The sequence below is a fragment of the Dasypus novemcinctus genome, chromosome 17 (assembly GCF_030445035.2).
Source record: "Dasypus novemcinctus isolate mDasNov1 chromosome 17, mDasNov1.1.hap2, whole genome shotgun sequence".
Taxonomy (NCBI): domain Eukaryota; kingdom Metazoa; phylum Chordata; class Mammalia; order Cingulata; family Dasypodidae; genus Dasypus; species Dasypus novemcinctus.
In genome coordinates, this window is record NC_080689.1 from 44,899,337 (window position 1) to 44,916,885 (window position 17,549).

A 17,549-nucleotide genomic window follows, 5' to 3' on the forward strand; every position below is an offset into this window, starting at 1 on the left:
TATGACTATATAATAGTCATATGCACATATATCTAATTTATACTTTTATATAGGGTATCTATGTATATAGTTTTTATTATATATACTATGCAGTATTGTCACATATATTGTTATGGATTGACTTGTGTCCCCCAAAAAGACATGTTTAAGTCCTAACCTCTGTTCTGTGAATGTGAACTTATTTGTAAATAGAATTTTTGAACATATTATTAGTTAAGATAACACCAAATTGGATCAGGGTGTTCCCTATCCAATGTGACTAGTGTCCTTGTTAGGAGAGGAAATTTGGACATGGAAAAAGAAGGGGTGGGGGAGAAGAGGGCAAGAGAGAGAGAGCACATTTGACGATTCAGAGATTCAGAGATCGAGTTATGCTCTCACAGGCCAAGGAATGGCATGGGTTGCTGGCCACCTGCCAGAAGCCAGGGAAGAGGGATGCAATGGGTCTATCCTTTTTGAGGAAGCATGGACCTACTGATACCCTAATTTTGGACATCTAGCTGTCAGAACCATGAGACAATAAATTTCTCTTGTTTAAGATAGCTAGTCTTTGGTACTTTGCCTTGGCAAACTAAGACATATATGTATATAGTTTGTATTATATATACTATATAGATTACACTGTAAACTATGTTATATATAGCTTATATATTGTTTATACATACTAATATATACTATAAATAAGGTATATATGTAGATTATACTGTAATTAATTTATTTTATGATTTCTAATATTTCTAGGAATAATTTGTTTAAATTTTTCATTTACTTAGTTTTTGGTGTTTTTTAAACTATGACAAATTTTTCTCTGTAAAGTGACTTTAATACAGCTTTCCACATAGTGAAATCTGTAAGATAATCTACAAGTTACATTTTATTTTTTTCTAGAAGAAATCCATTCTGTCCCACTTTTGTCCTCTAGTTTCTATCATGGATTGGTTGCTTTTGGGACCTGCTACCATGTTTTTTGGGTCCTCGCTTTGATACTCTCTTGAGAATTCTTTCCCAGGGAATTCTGTCTTTCCTGTGCTGAGTCTTTCTCATTCTTGGTTTACTCCATTATTTTACTGGAGCACATTCTTCAGTACCTTCCTGAGAAATGGTGCCTGCAAGTTTGCACGAGACTTTTCATTTCTGAAAATGCCTTTATTTTATTCCCACATAGTTTGATATTGAAAATTGTTTTTCCTCAGAATTTGTCTCAGTATCTTTTTTGTTAGAACTTTCTCAAATATCTGGCAATCCTTGGCTATTCATTCATCTTCAAGAGTGAGGCACTAAAAGGAGTTTTAGGAAGATGGTGTCAGAATAGGTAGGCAGGGCTCAGCTTTCTCACAAAAACAACAGAGAAAAGGCCAAAAGCTGTCTGAGGGACATATTTTGGGGGTCAGTAGACCAGGACAGTGCTGTGTGACTCCCAGGAGGGTGAGGGACAGAAAGATGAAGAACCCGAAATGACAACCATGAGTTACTAACTCTTCCCAGGGGCCAAGAAGGGCACCCATTCCCCACCCTCAAGGCATGCAGCCTGGATAAAACCTGCAGCCCACTGCAGCCAACTGAGTGGGAAAGAGACATCTTCCTGCCTGGGAAAAGTCAGGGTGAAGTGGAGGAAGGAAAATGGTTTCCCTTCAGTGAATTTTGCAAGCAGAGTCTGCTTTGAATCTTGGTTCTGGCAAGACCGGAAACATGGGCAAGCAGAGGTTGAAAGAAACACACCTCCATGGAAAATTAACTGATGAGTGCCATCTGCTGGCTGGCAGGGAAACTGCAAGGAGAAAAATTCCTTTTAGGTCTCTCTTAACCTGAACTCCTGGGAGAAAATCTGTGCCCCCTTAATGAGTTCGTGGCCCAAATTTGATAACTTAAGCTGGGAAATTTTAAAAACTCAGAATAAGTTGAACCAAAAATCAGAGAAGAACCATGAAAAAAAAATAGTAGATGAGTGAGAAATTGACCCTCAGAGTAATTCACCAACATATTCAGATACCTAGACATCACCAAAAAGTGACAAGCCAGACTAGGAAACAGAAAGAGGTGGCCCAACCAAAGGAACAAGCCAAATATCCTGAAGAGATATCAGATTTAAGAGAACTAATCCATGATAATCACACAAATGTAAATCAGTTCAAAGAATTGAAGGAAAATATGACCAAAGACATAAAGAATATTAAGAAGACACTAAGTGAACATAAAGAACAATTTGAAAGCCTGCAAAGAAAAGTAACAGATTTATGGGAATGAAAGGCACAATGGATGAGATTAAAATATATTAGTACCTCAGTTGGTGCTTTGCCTGGGCAACTTTGTGTACTTAGTCTTTGAGAATACCCTGGTCTTTGAGAATACCCTGGGAACTGGTGGGTGGCAGCCCTTGCCAGAGACCCTCCAGCAAGCCCAGGAGGGCAAAAGGGGCTTTAAATCCATGACATACACATTGACACAAGTTAAAGGATTTAATATGTAGCCCAGAAGCAGATAATGTCAAATAGCAAGCAGTAGTTGGTAGACATTTCTGGGAAAAGTAATGTCCATGTTTTTATGTATACATCTAAAAAAGTTAAGATCTGTAGCAGAATTGTTGTGTAAAGTAAACTGAAGTGTAGGGTAGCAGTATTTTGAGAACTATTGTAAATGTATATTTTTTATATTAAAAATGAATAGGGAGTGGATGCGACTCAAGTGGTTGAGTTCCCACCTCCCACATCAGAAATCCCAGGTTTGGTTCAGTGGCTCCTGAAAAAACAAAAACAAACAACAAGCCAAACAAATGGAAAAAAACTAACTCAGGGAAGCTAATGTGGCTCAGTGATTGAGGGACAGCTTCCCACATATGAGGTCCCATGTTCAATCCCTGGCCCCTCGTACCTCAAAAAAATGAGTAAAGGAATAACCAGTGATACACCACTAGGAAGGGTGAGTGGGGCAGCATTTCCTTCTCCACTGCTGCTGAGATGGCAGAAATTAGTCAAATCCAGTAAGAAATGGAATATACTGAAGGCATTAGTCAGCAAATAAGGGTCCCAGAAAAATTAAAGGTAGCACCACCAAATTCTGACTTGGAACAAAGATTCCAGGAAGGAGATCCAAATGCTAATGTGAAAAGCAGGTTCCAGAGAGGATGTTGTAGCAGAAAATAATGAAGATGTTCCATTTTCAAGACCAGCAGATCTTGACCTTATTCAGTCAATTCCCTTTTAACCTCTGGTACTAAAAACGTTACCTCATGTACTTATACTAAGTGAAAGACCACTAGATTTTCTGAATTTAGGAAGACCTCCAACCCCTCAAAATGGAGAAATCTGTACGTTGGCAGGATAAAAAACAGAATGCTTTATGAGTGAAAATGCTGTTCACCAAAATGGACAACTGGTCAAAAATGCTACCATATCTGTTTTGCATGATGGGTCTGCTGCTGCCACTTGTGATCCTCATCATGACAACATCAGGTTTGTCATTTCAACTATAGATACATCAACTGAAGGAACTTCAGATGACTTTACTGTTGTAGATGCAGCTTCATTAAGATGACAGATAATCAAACTAAATAGATGGTTACAACTTCTAGAAGAGGAGAACAATGAATATGCTAAAAGAGAAATGGTCATGTATTCATTTAGTGTAGCATTCTGGCTGCTTAATAGCTGGCTCTGTTTTTGCTGCTAGAGGTAACCTCAGCTTTAAAAAATATTTGTCATACAAAGAATTTGCAAACCTAAAAAAATATATTAGAGACACATAACAGCAGAATTGAATTGCTTGAAGACAGAATTAGTGCTATCAAGGACAGAGTATCTGAACTTGAAAACACAGGAGAACAGAAAGAGAAAAGAATGGAAAAAAATAGAACAGGATCTCAGGGAATTGAATGACAACATGAAATACACAAACATACATGTTATTGGTGTCCCAGAAGGGAAAAAGAATGGAAAGAGGCAGAAAGAATATTTGAGGAAATAATACTGAAAAACTTCCCAACCCTTATGAAAGACATAAACTCAATATCCAAGAAGGACAACACCTCCCAAACAGAATAAATCTGAATAGACCTACTTGAGACACCTACTATTCAGAATGACAGATATCAGAGATAAAGAGAGGATTCTGAAAAAAGAAAGAGAAAAGAGAAAAGCAAAGCATCACATACAAGGGAACCTTAATAAGATTAAGTGCTGATCTCTCATCAGCAACCATGGAAGTGAGAAGACAGTGGTATGATGTAGTTAAGTACCGAAAGAGAAAAACTGGGAAGTGGACTTGGCCCAGTGGATAGGGTGTCCGTCTACCACATAGGAGGTCCGCGGTTCAAACCCCGGGCCTCCTTGACCTGTGTGGAGCTGGCCCACATGCAGTGCTGATGCGCGCAAGAAGTGCTGTGCCATGCAGGGGTGCCCCCCACATAGGGGAGCCCCACATGCAAGGAGTGCGCCCTGTAAGGAGAGCCATCCAGCACAAAAGAAAGTGCAGCCTGCCCAAGAATGGCACCGCACACATGGAGAGCTGACACAACAAGATGACGCAACAAAAAGAAATGCAGATTTCCGTGCCGCTGACAACAACAGAAGTGGACAAAAAGAAGAACACGCAGCAAATGGACACAGAGAACAGACAACTGGGGTTGGGGGTGGGGGAAGGGGAGAGAAATAAATAAAATAATTCTTAAAAAAAAAAGAGAGAGAAAAACTACCAGCCAAGAATTCTGTATCTAATAAACTGTCCTTCAAAAATGAGGGTGAGGGAAGAGGCTGTGGCTCAGTCAGTTGGGCTCCCATCTACCATGTTCCCACATGGCCCTGGGTTCGCATCCTGGGCTTCCTTGTGAAGGCAGGCTCACCCACACACCACAGAGAGCCGCTGGCTCACAAACACCACAGAGTGCTGCTGGCCCACAAGAACCACAGAGCCAACTCTGCAAGGTGATGCAACAAAAAAGGGAGACAAGTTAAAAAAAAAAGCACACAGAAGAGCACACAGCAAATGGACACACAGAGCAGACAACAAGCAAGCTGCAAGGGGGGGGGTAAATAAAAACAAATACAGACACACAGAAGAATGCACAGTGAATGGACACAGAGAGCAGACAGCAAGCAAGCCTCAAGGGGGGGAGATTAAAAAAAATGAGGTTGAATTTCAGTCTTTACAGACAAAAAACAAAACAAAAACAAAAACAAAGAACAAAACCTGAGAGAGTATGTTATCAAAAGACCAAAATTACAAGTGATACTAAAAGGAGTATTACAGCTGGAAAGGAAAAACAAGGGCAAGAGACTTGGAGAAGAGTGTAGAAATGAAGATTATGAGGAAGGGTAAATTAATGGGTAAAAAGACAGACTATAGTAAGATATGACAATGGAAAACCAAAAGATAAAATGAATCAAGTAATGCCTTTCCAGTACTAAATTGAATATTAATGGCTTGAAATCCCCAATCAAAAGATGTAGATTGATAGAATGGATTAAAAAAAAATGAGCCATCTATATGCTGTCTACAAGACACTCACCTCAGATGTAAGGGCATACATTGGTTGAAAGTGAAAGGATGGAAAAAGATATTTCATGCAAATAATAAATAAGATCTGTAGTAGCAATACTAATATTAGGTAACAGATTTTAAATGCAAACCTGTTAATAAGGGATGAAGAAGGTCATTATATATTAATAAAAGGGGTAATTCACCAAGAAGATATAACTATAATAAATATTTATGCACCTATCCTGGGTGCCCCAAGATGCATGAGGCATACACTGGCAAAACCGAAGGGAGAAATAGATGTCTCTACAATAATAGTTGGAGAGTTCAATGTACCACTCTAGGTATTGGATAGAATATCTGGACAGAGGATCAATAAAGAAACAGAGAGCTTGAATAATATGATAAATAAGCTAGCCCTTAAAGACATTTATAGAGCATTACACCCCAGAACAGTAAGGTATACATTCTTTTCAAGTGATCATGAGCCTTCTCCAGGATAGACCATATGTTGAGTCATAAGACAGGTCTCAATAAATTGAAAAAGATTGATATTATACAAAACATTTTCTCATTATCACATCAGAATGAAGCTGGAAATCAATAACAGATGGAAATATAGAAAATGCATAAAATATGGAGATTAAACAATGTACTCTTAAATAATCAGTGGGTCAAAGAAGAAATTGCAAGAGAATTCAGTAAATATCTTGAGATGAGTGATAAGAAGAACACAACGTATCAAAACCTATGGGACACCACAAAGGCAGTGCTGAGATGGAAATTTATAGTCCTCAATGCTTACATTAAAGAAGAAGAAAGAGCCAAAATTGAAGACCTAACTTCACATCTGGAGGAGCCAGAAAAAGAATAACAAACTAATCCCAAACCAAGTTGAAGGAAAGAAATAATAAAGATCAGAGCAGTAATAAATGAAATTGAGAACAAAAAATCTGTAGAGAATCAACAAAACCAAAATTACCAGTGACCCTGCAGAAATGAAAGATCGTAAGAGAATACTCAGAACAGCTGTATGCCAAAAAATCTAGACAACTTAGATGAGATGGACAAATTCCTAGAAAAACACAATCAACTTACACTGACCCTAGAAGAAGTAGAAGATCTCAGCGAAGCATTCACAAGAAAAAGATTGAAACAGTCATCACAAACCTCCCAAAGATGAAAAGCCCAGGACAAGATGGCTTCACAGGTGAATTCTACCAAGTATTCAAAGATGATCTAATACCAATCTTGTTCAAACTCTTCCAAAAAAAATTGAACAGAAAGGAATGTTAGCAAACTCATTCTATGAAGCCAACATCACCCAATACCAAAACCAGATAAAGATACTATGAAAAAAGAAAATTATAGAGCAATATCTCTAATGAATATAGATGCAAAAATATTTGACAAAATGTTTGCAAACCAAATCCAGAAGACATTAAAAGAATGATAAACCATGATCGAGTGAGTTTTATGACAAGTATACAAGGGTTTTTCAACACAGGACAATCAGTGTAATAAACCACATTAATAAATTGAAGAAGAAAAATTACAATATCCTTTCCATTGAAGCAGAACAGGCATTTGACAAAATACAGTATCCTTTCTTGATAAAAACACTCCAAAAAATAGGAATAGTAGGAAGCTTTCTAATATGGTAAAAAATATATATGAAAAGCTACGCCATCTTTGTCCTCAACAGTGAAAAACTGAAAGCTTTCCCACTGAGATCAGAAACAAGACAGTGATGCTCACTGTCACCACTGTTATTCAATATTGTGCTAGAAGTTCTAGCTAGAGCAATTAGGCTAGATAAGGAAATAACAGTCCTCTAAACAGGAAAAGAAGAAGTAAAACTTCTGCTATTCACTGATGATATGATCTATACCCAGAAAATCCTGAAAATTCCAAAAACAAAGCTACTAGAACTAATAGACGAGTTCAGCAAAGTGGTGGGATACAAGATTAATACACAAAAATCAGTAGCGTTTCTGTGCACTACTGATGAATAATCTGAGAAGGAAATCAGAAAAAAGCTCATTTATAATAGTGAGTAAAATAATCAAATATTTAGAAATAAACTTAACCAAGGTCATAAAAGACCTGTATTCAGAAAGCTACAAAACATTGCTAAAAGAAATCAAAGAAGAGTTAAATAAATGGAATGATATGCTGTGTACATTGATTGGAAGACTAAATATTGTTATGGTGTTAGTACTACCGAAATGTATTTACAGTTTCAATGTAATCCCAATAAAAATCCCAACAGCCTTTTTTTTTTCATAAATGGAAAAGCCAATTATCAAATTTATTTGGAGGGTAAGGGGCCCTGGATAGCCAAAATGCCTTAAAAAAGAACAAAGTTGCAGGATTCTCACTTCCTGACTTTGTAATAGCATATTACTTAGCTACAGTGGTAAAAACAGCTGGTACTGGCATATAGAAAGACTGATTGACCAGTGGAACAGAATTGAGAACTCAGAAACAGACCCTCACATCTAGGGTCAAGTATTTTTGACAAGGTTGTTAAGCCCCCCCAGCTGGGCCAGAATAGTCTATTCAACAAATGGTACTGGGAGAACTGGATATCCATATTCAAAAGAAAGAAAGAGAACCCCTATTTAACACCTTATACAAAACTTAACTCATGATGGATCAATGAGTTATTTTAAATATAAAAGCTACAACCATAAAACTCATAGAAGATCTCGAGGTAGGCGGTAGTTTCTTAAATCTTACAGCCAAAGCAGGAGCAACAAAAGAAAAAATAAATAGGGTCTCCTCAAAATTAAACACTTGTTCTTTGAAAGACTTTGTCAAGAAACTAAAAAGGCAGCCTACTCAATGGGAGAAAATATTTGGACACCACATTTCTGATAAGAGTTTGATATCCATGTTATAGAAAGATCATGCAACTCAAAGATAAAAAGACAAGCAATCTAATTTAAAAATGGGGAAAAGACTTGAGTAGACATTTCTCTAAAAAGGAAATACAAATGGCTGAAAAGCACATAAAAAAGTGCTCAATATCACTAGCTATTAGGGAAATGTAGATCAAAACTACAATGAGATACCATTTCACACTTTTGAATGGTCGTTTTAAAAAATAGAAAACTGCAAGTGCTGTAAAGGATGTGGAGAAACAGGAAACTCTCCTTCACTGTTGGTGGGAATGTAAAATGGTGCAGCCTCTGTGGAATACAGTTAGGCAATAGCCAGAAAGCTGAGTTTAGAACTGCTGTATGATCCAACAATCCTGTTACTAGGAATATATTCAGAAGAACTGAAAGTAAGTACGCAAACTGACATTTGCACACTGATGTTCATAGTAACATTATTCACAATTGCTAAAATATGGAACCAACCCAAGTGTCCATTAGCAGATGAATGGATAAACAAAATGTGGAGCTGAAATGAAATCAGGATGCCTATGACAACATGGCTGAACCTAGGGGATAGTATGTTGAGGGGAATGCCAGACACAAAAGGACAAATACTGTATGGTCTCACTTAAATGAACAAAATACAATGAGTAAACACATGGAGGTAAACTCTAGAGTATAGGCTACTAGGAAGTAGAAGTTGGGTTAAGAATGGGAGATGAGGGAAACGGACTTTGGCCCAGTGGTTAGGGCGTCCGTCTACCATATGGGAGGTCCGCGGTTCAAACCCCGGGCCTCCTTGACCCGTGTGGAGCTGGCCATGAGCAGTGCTGATGCGCGCAAGGAGTGCCGTGCCAGCAAGGGTGTCCCCCGCGTGCAGGAGCCCCACGCGCAAGGAGTGCGCCCGTGAGGAAAGCCGCCCAGCGTGAAAAGAAAGAGCAGCCTGCCCAGGAATGGCGCCGCCCACACTTCCCGTGCCGCTGACGACAATAGAAGCGGACAAAGAAACAAGACGCAGCAAATAGACACCAAGAACAGACAACCAGGGGAGGGGGCGGAATTAATTAAATAAATAAATCTTTTTAAAAAAAAAAAAAAAAGAATGGGAGGTGATGCTAAATGTATGTAACATTAATAATAAGGTTAATTATAAAAGTATGTTAATGAATAGAGTTGAGAGTAACACATAATAATGAGTGTAACACTGTAGATTTATAAATGTGATTGTGACTTGAAAGAGATAGTATGTGGAAATAATTGTCAATTTAAAGGAAACTAGAAAGTAATCTAGGATATGTACAACATAATGATTTTGGTGGTGGATGAAGTTTTTGGTTAATAGTATAAATAAAAGAATGCCCTTCTTTTACAAAGTGCTAAAAATATGGTAATAGACAGGAAAATTACAACTAAGCTAATTTGTGGATGTCAGTTAACAGTAATATTGTAATATTTTGCAGCAATGGCAAGAAGATGTTTTTTTCAATGTTAAGGGACAAGAGTAGTGGGCATAAGGGGGTATGGGAATTTTCCTTTTGGAGTAATGAAAATGTTTTAAAATCGACTGAGGTGATGAAAGCACAACTCTGTTATGAAAACGAGAGCCAATGAGTGTAAACTTTGAGTGGATTGTACAAAGCATGGGGCTGTATAACACAGGGAATCCAGTGGTAGATGATGTACTGTGGTTAACAGGACAAATATGAGAATGTTTTCACCCAAATGATAACTATTATAATAATATATAGAGAGAGGGTGTAAATAATTGGGTGAGTTGGGGGGAAAAAAAACACCAACTAAGATATGGGCTATAGTTAATAGTAATATTTTGATGATGTTCTTCCTTTTTTTTTTCTTTGTATTTATTTTTTATTTTTTTATTTATTATCTTTTTTTAGATACATGAATCACACAAAATGTTACATTAAAAAATATAAGATGTTCCCATATACTTCATTCCCCACACCCTCCACTTCTCCCATGTCAATAACTTCTTTCATTAGTGTGGTACTTTCATTACATTTGATGAGTACATTTTGGAGCACTGCTATACATACGGATTATAGTTTACATTGTAGTTTACACTCTCTCCCGGTCCACTCAGTGGATTATGGCAGGATATATAATGTCCTGCATCTGTTCCTGCAATATCATTCAGCACAACTCCAAGTCCCCAAAATGCACCCATATCACACCTCTTTTTCCCTCTCTCTGCCTTGAGCAACTCCTGTGGCGGGCCACTGTCTCCACATTAATAATATAATTTATTCTATTGGTAGAGTCACAATAATTCTATAGTAGAATACCAGTAAGCCTACTCTAATCCATATTTTATTCCTCCATCCTGAGGACCCTGGGATGGCGATGCCCACTCTTCCTCTAAATTAAATGGGGACTTAGATCCCACATGGCTGATGGATGGGATTCTCTTGCTTGCAGTTGTAGACTCTCTTGGTTCCTTGTTGTGGTGGTTGACCATCCTCAACTCCTTGTTAGCCGACCTGGGTAAGTCCAACAAACTAGAGAATAGGTCTTGCAACTCTACTGAGGCTCAGTGCCCAACTAGCACATGAACAGTCCAGAGATTCAAGACTCCTGAGCATACACCAACTCCAGCACTAACCACAGATTCAGTAAAAGTGACAGAAGAGGCATGTGTAGAGAAGTCACATCAGAGTCCATATCCATCACACTCAGGAGCACAAATTCTGAAGCAGGGCCCACTGGCAAGGCACTGAACTCCAGAGCTGTCTACCATGACTGTAGGACCTGGGTGTCCCTGTAGCCTCACGAGCACCACTACCTCGGTTATATCTACTTTGGCTGTCTCTGAGTTTCTGCTGAGATATGCATAAGTGCGACCCCTCTGACAACCTCCCGACTCATTCTGAAGTCTCTTAGCCATATAAACTCGTTTGTCTTTATCATATCCCCCTTTTATTCAAGAGCTTTTTCTAGTTGCATCACCAGCGCATGCTTGGTTGTAATCCCTTGGTGCCTGGGAGTCGTGTCCCACACTGGGGGAAAGGTAATGCATTTATATGCTGAGTTTGGCTTAGAGAGTGGCCACATTTGAGCAACATGGAGGCTCTCAGGAGGTAACTCTTAGGCATCCTGCAGCTCTAGGCCAAGTTGAAATTTCAAACACACAGGCTCATAAGCATAGTCATTAGTATCAAGAGCCCATCATTGGACGATCCTTCTTCATTGGTCTTTGCCCTTGCGCTTGAGGGATTGTTGCTCTTCAGTTGGGGAATGTAACAGAGCCCCCCAGGATGGGAACTCAGCACTCCCTCATTTGTCATGTGTAACTCTAGCCACTATGACAATACTCAATGAACATACGAACATATCTATATACCCTGTATGTATGCCCCGAACTCCCTCCCACCCATAAATCCCCCATCAATGACACCCCACATCAGTTGAACCCCTCTGTGATCCAAAGCTTCTTTAAAATGAAGCCTAATATATTGCCAAATTCAATTAATAGGCAAATGAAATAGTAATGATAGGTTTAAAGATGAGAAATAAAAGACACAATAATGTAGAAAAACTAAAAGTAAAAAATAAATTGGGGTATTAAAAAAATGAAAAATATCAAAAATTTGTTTGATGTTTTGCCTTTCATCACTGTAATAGCTGTTGCCCTTTATGTAAAGTGGCAAGGCAATGTCTTCCATTTATTTCTCAGTGTCTTACATCTTTTTTTTTTTTTAAATGTCTTCAAAAAAGTTTTAGGTCACAGTAAAGTCATATATAGAATACAGGGGCTCCCACATACCCAACGTCTTCCCCTCCTCCCCTCTCCCCAGCAATGATGTTTTTACATGTGGATGTTACATTTGCTACAACTAATGTACAAATATTGAACCATAGCTACCAAGCATGGTTACATTAGGTTTACATTATAGTTTTAGACCATACACATTTTAGACCATACATTTTTACAATTTTTTTGTGAAATTTAACATGGCCTGCATCCATCATGCACAATCATGCAGAACACCTCCATTGCCCATCAGTTATCCCCTCTTCCATGTACTCTATTCCTTTCTCCTCTCCCTACCAGGGCCCACAGTGACAACCAAGCTTCACTGCCTGAAGGACAAGATCCATAGATACTTGCAACAATGCTGAGGGCTTGACACATTTGTCTGTCCTCCCCCACTGGGACCACCCATGCTCTTAAGAGACACCCTCCCCTCTGTTCGAGAACATCAAGCCTCCCCGGATTGGGGTACAATATCTTCCCACTCATTGTATGGGTCTCCATCCACTGATGTTACACACTATGACAAGGTGAGCACTCACACACTCCCTAGAAGCTTGCCCCAGGTGCACCCTGTACCAGATGCCCCCCATCAAACATGTTAAACCTGTAACCCTTCCTTATTGTATTTTCTAAAGAGTTTTCTCAACATTATAGTTTCAACCACGTATCTGACAATCTCCCATATTCACCTGCTTCCCCCAACTCTCCCCCCAATTCCATGAATCATCTGACTCATCCTTCCCAACCCTAGCCTCCTTCAAGCTTGCAAAGCCCAACCCAATAGTATCTCTATAAGCCCATCTTATCCCTTCACTGCACAACTACTTACCTCTGCTTTATCATAGATTTTGCCTGTGTGGATGTTGACTCACAACCTTCCTCTACCCCCCTATTTCCTGTAAGCCTATCTTCCAGTCTCTAGCTCTCTGAGACAGCTTGATTTGCTTAATTAATATTAGAGAGATCATGTGATGCTTGTCTTTCAATGTATGGCTTGCTTCACTCAACATAAGGTCCTCAAGATTCATCCACGTTATCCTGTGTATTCTGTATTCCTTCTTATAGCTGAGTAGTATTCCATTGTATGTATATATCACATTTTGTTTATCCATTCATCTGTTGATGGGCATTTGGGTTGATTCCAAATTTTAACAATAGTGAATAATGCTGCTATGAACATTGGTGTGCATATATCAGTTCGTGTCCTTGTTTTCAGTTCTTCTGGTCATATGGAAAATCTATAGCTAGGTTTTTGAGGAACTGCCAAACTGTCCTTCACAATGGCTGGATCCTTTTAATTCCCACCAGCAGTGGATGAAGGTTCCCATTCCTCTACATCCTCTCCAACACTTGTAGTGCTCTGATTTTTTAATAGCCACCAGTCTAAAGGGTCTAAGATGGTATCTCATTGTAGTGTTGATTTTCCTTTCTCTAATAGCTATGATGTTGAGGATCTTTTCATGTGCTTTTTAGCCATTTGTAATTCTTTTTTAGAGAAACATCTGTTTAAATCTCTTGCACATTTTTTAAATGGGTGGTTTGTCATTTTATTTTCGAGATATAGGATTTCTTTATATATGCTGGATATTGGGCTCCTATCAGATATAGTGTTACCAATTATTTTCTACCACTGTGTAGCCTCTCCTTTCACTTTCTTGATAAATTCCTTCCAGAGGCAAAAGGCTTTAATTTTGAGGAGGTCCTATTTATCTATCTTTTCTTTTGCTGCTCGTGCTTCGGGTATAAAGTTCATGAAGACATCTCCTATTATAAGGTCCTGTAGATGCTTCCCTACATTGTCTTCCAAGGTATTTATGGTCTTGGCTCTTATATTTAGGTCTTTGATCCAACTTGAGTTGACTTTTGTGTAAGGTGTGAGATGGTATTCCTTTCTCATTCTTTTGCATATGGATATGCAGTTTTCTTTTCTTTTTTTTCTTTTTTCTTTTTTTAAAGATTTATTTTATTTATTTAATTCCCCCGCTCCCCTGGTTGTCTGTTCTCTGTGTCTGTTTGCTGCATCTTGTTTCTTTGTCCGCTTCTGTTATCATCAGCGGCATGGGAAGTGTGGGCGGCGCCATTCCTGGGCAGGCTGCACTTTCTTTCCTGCTGGGCGGCTCTCCTTACGAGGTGCACTCCTTGCGCGTGGGGCTTCCCTACGCGGGGGACACCCCTGCGTGGCAGGGCACTCCTTGCACGCATCAGCACTGTGCATGGGCCAGCTCCACATGGGTCAAGAAGGCCCGGGGTTTGAACCGCGGACCTCCCATGTGGTAGACGGACGCCCTAACCAACTGGGCCAAGTCCGTTTCCCTGGATATGCAGTTTTAGATCACCATATTTTTTTTTTAAAGATTGATTTATTTAATTTCCCCCCTTCCCCTGGTTGTCTGTTCTTGGTGTCTATTTGCTGCATCTTGTTTCTTTGTCCGCTTCTGTTGTCATCAGCGGCACGGGAAGTGTGGGCGGCGCCATTCCTGGGCAGGCTGCTCTTTCTTTTCACGCTGGGCGGCTTTCCTCACGAGCGCACTCCTTGCACGTGGGGCTCCCCCACGCCGGGGACACCCTTGCTGGCACGGCACTCCTTGCGCGCATCAGCGCTGTGCATGGCCAGCTCCACACGGGTCAAGGAGGCCTGGGGTTTGAACCGCGGACCTCCCATATGGTAGACAGACGCCCTAACCACTGGGCCAAAGTCCGTTTCCCAAGAACACCATTTTTGAAGAGGTCATTCTCTCCTAGTTGAGTGGGCTCGGTGGTCTTGTCAAATATCAGATGACTGTATATGTGAGGATCTATATCAGAACTGTCAATTTGGTTCCATTGGTCAGTATGTCTGTCCTTGTGCCAATATCATGCTGTTTTGACTGCTGTAGCTTTGTAGTATGTTTTAAAGTCAGGTAGTGTGATTCCTCTGATTTCATTTTTCTTTTCAATGTATCTGTGGCTATTTGGGGCCTCTTCCCTTCCAAATAAATTTCATAGTTAGTTTTTCCATTTCACTTAAAAATGCTACGTTGATTTTTATTGGGATCGCACTAAATCTGTAGATCAGTTTGAGTAGGACAGACATTTTAATGATATTTAGTCTTCCTATCCATGAACAGGGAATATTCTTCCATTTATTTAAGTCTTCTTTGATTTCCTTTAACTGTGTTGTGTAGTTTTCTGTGTATGTGTTTTACATCTTCAGTTAAATTTATTCCTAGGTATTTGATTTTTTAATTTGCTATTGTAAATGCTATTTTTTTCTTGATTTCCTCCTCAGATTGCTCATTATTGGTATACTGAAATACTACTGATTTTTGCTCATTGATCTTATAACCTGCAACTTTACCGAACTCATTTATAAGTTCGAGAAGCTTTGTTGTAGATTTCTCAGGGCTTTCTATGTATGGGATCATGTCATCTGAAAATAGTGAAATTTTGACTTGTTCCTTTCCAATTTGGTTGACTTTTGTATCTGTTTCTTGCCTCAATTCTCAAGCAAGTACTTCTAACACAATGTTAAATAGGAGGGGTGATAGAGGGCATCCTTGTCTTGTTCCCTATCTTAGAGGGAAAGATTTTAGGATTTCACCATTATAAATGATGTTAACTGTGGGTTTTTCATATATACCCTTTATCATGTTCAGAAAGTTTCCTTCTATTCCTATCTTTTGCAGTGTTTTTATCAGTGTTTATATTTTGTCAAATGCTTTTTCTGAATCTATAGATATGAACATGTGATTTTTTCCTTTTGATCTGTTTATGTGGTGTATTACATTGATTGATTTTCTTATATTGAACCATCCTTGCATACCAGGGATGAAATCCACTTGGTCATGGTGTATAATTCATTTGATGTGTTGTTGAATATGATTAGTAAGTATTTTGTTGAGGATTTTAGCATATAGGTTCATTAGAGATTGGTCTGTAATTTTCCTTTCTTGTGGTATCTTTATTTGACTTTAGTACTAGGGTAATGTTGGCATCATAAAATGAGTTAGGCAATGTTCCTTCTGTTTTGATTTTTTGGAAGGGTTTCAGCAAGATTGGTGTTAGTTCTTTCCGGAATGTTTTGTAGAATTCACCTGTGAAGCCATCTGGCCCTGGGTTCTTCATAGTTGGGAGGTTTTTTTTTGTTTTGTTTTTTGTTTGTTTTTTTAAATTATCCTCCTTCTTTGCAACCTTTTTTGTTGCTGTCTACTCTCTGTGTCCATTCATGGTACATTCTTCTGTGTCTATATTTATTTATTTCCCCTCCACCCCTTGCAACTTGTTGGCTCTCTGCTCTCTGTGTCCATTCACTGTGTCCATTCGCTGCGGGCTCTTCTGTATTCTCACTTGTCTCCCTTCTTTTCTTGTTGCATCACCTTGCTGAGTCAGCCCTCCACAGCATCTGTGGGCTAGGCAGTGCTGCACAGTGTGCGGGCAAGCCTGCCTTTGCAAGGAGGCCTTGGGACATGAACCGAGGGCCTCCCATATGGTAGATGGGAGCTCATCTGATTGAGCCACAGCTACTTCCCAGTTATTGGGAGGTTTTTAATGACTGATTCTATCTCTTTACTTGTTATTGGTTTGTTGAAATCATCTATTTCTTCTTTCATTAATGTATGTATTTCTAGGAATTTGTCTATTTCCTCTAAATTGTCCTTCTTGTTGGCATATTGTTCTTCAAAGTATCCTCTTATGATACTCTTTATTTCTGTGGGGTCAGTGGTGATATCCCATTTCTTATTTCTTATTTTGTGTATTTGCATCTTCTCTCTTTTTTTCTTTGTTAGTCTAGCTAAAGGTTTGTTGATTTTATTGATCTTCTCAAAGAATCAGCTCTTTGTTTTTGTGTGTGTGTGCTTTCTTATTTTCTATTTCATTTAGTTCTGCTCTAATCTTTGTTATTTCTTTCTTTCTTCTTCCTTGGGGGTTAGTTTGTTGTTTTTTTTACTAATTCCTCCAACTGTGCTGTTAGGTCTTCAATTTTAGCTCTTTCTTCTTTTTTAATATATGGATTTATGGCTCTGAATTTCCTTCTCAGTACAGCTTTTGCTTCATCCCATAAGCTTTGATATGTTGTGTTGTCATTTTCATTAGTTTCAAGGTAGTTACTGATTTCTTTTGAGATTTCCTCCTTAACCGACTGTTTGTCTAAGAATGTGTTGCTTAACTTCCATATCTTTGTGCCTAATCTGGTTCTCTGGCCCTTGTAGAGTTCCAGCTTCGTTCCATTGTGGTCAGAGAAGTTATTTTATATGATCTTAATCTTTCCGAACTCATCGAGACTTTCTCTGTGGTCTAGCATGTTGTCTGACTTGGAGAATGATCCATGTGTGCTTGAGAGGAATGTATATCCTGCTGTATTTGGGTGTAGTGTTCTGTATATGTCTATTAGATCCAGATCCTCTAATATATTATTCAAAGTCTTTGTTCCTTTATTGATT

At 38.9% G+C, this 17,549-nt stretch overlaps 1 pseudogene; it reads left to right on the top strand.

The window, feature by feature from the left end:
• The first annotated feature begins 2,759 nt into the window (after window positions 1-2,759).
• Window positions 2,760-5,853, top strand: LOC101417221 (mitochondrial fission factor pseudogene; annotated as a pseudogene).
• The last annotated feature ends 11,696 nt before the right edge of the window (window positions 5,854-17,549 follow it).